A 1,408-nucleotide genomic window follows, 5' to 3' on the forward strand; every position below is an offset into this window, starting at 1 on the left:
ATGAAGGGAGAAATGGGAAAGGGGATGTTTAACTCCGATGTGGGTTGGGAGGGCGATACAGATGAAGAGGGGAGAAAGGAGTAAATAACACTAAGAATGTTTGAAGAAGCTATAAAGAAACATTCGATGCTCACTTAAAATACATATAAAATGTAAATAAGTATATTTTATGCATATGCATATTTAAATCAAGTTACACCACTTGAGTGTTAATGCCTTCCCACCCCCCCTACCCCATCGCTGCCAAGAGCTATAGACTTGCTAATAAACACTCCAGTGCCAGGCATGGGTAACATCCCTTCCAGCTGTTGGTTTGGGGAATCTAAGAGGCTTCTGAAATAATTCAGGTTATTACTGTTGCCCTTGGTGGCCTCCAGAGCCTGAAAGTGAGATCCTGTGGCTGAAGACACCACACACTTCAGACACAGGGCTGGGATGAGTCTAGCTGGTGCTGGCCAAAAGCCTGCAAGCCCTGAGGACAAGCTCTCACGGGTAAAAGTCAGTCTTGAAGGATGCTCAACGAAATTTGGAAAAGACGCATCTTCTCTCCGGGGTTTGAAGAAAATCGTGTGAAAGCTGCATTTGCTTCATCGTGCTTTCATAGACAGAGGGGTTTTGTCCTTGATATTTATTTACCGTCTTCTCACCGAGGTGGAGCGTTGACCCCAGGCAGTGCTTTGCCCACACTAGGCAAGCAGTTCATCACTGCGTTACATGTCCCACCCCACACCCCAGCTGTCTGACTGAAGGAACATGGACGAGAGAAGGTACTGGAAGTGGCCCGGTGGAGGGAGCGATGTCTTATCCTTGGAAAGATGTCCACTGCTGAACTCTGAGGCGTTCATTTCACTTTAAAAGAAGAAAACCCGCAGTTCTTTTGTAAAGAAATATGGTTACTGTGAGCTGGAGAAGCAAGACCGGTCAAAGCAAAAGCCACCACGGGCAGAAAAGCCACCACAGGCGGGAGGTGGCCCATGAAGCTACTCCCTCAATGCAGCCTTTAGAAATTTCCTGATCGCCATATCTGCCATATCTGCGTCAGGAACCTGGACCTTAATGGTTTCCAGAGGGCCTTTAAGGTAGTTTTTCCTCCGGGTGGACCTTGGGCTTTTACCTTATGAACGTGTCTCCCAGTCCCTCTGAAGACACAGAAAGAGACAGTTTTTCCAAGGGACAAAGAACGCAGGATTTACCTCAGGTAGTCAAAGGACACTAGGGAAAGACTGAGTCTCCCAAGGGAAGGAAGCAGGGGACAGCAGTGGAACCCATGAACGGCCACGGTTCTTTGTTCTAAGAGACCAGTTAACCACAACACTGTCAGCCTTCGGCTTTTACCTAAAAGAAGAAAGTGTGAGGCTGTGTGACAAGCCCCACAACTCAAGGCTGCTGGGTCACGGTCTTTCTCAAG

This window comes from Mus musculus, chromosome 18 (assembly GCF_000001635.26).
Source record: "Mus musculus strain C57BL/6J chromosome 18, GRCm38.p6 C57BL/6J".
NCBI lineage: Eukaryota > Metazoa > Chordata > Mammalia > Rodentia > Muridae > Mus > Mus musculus.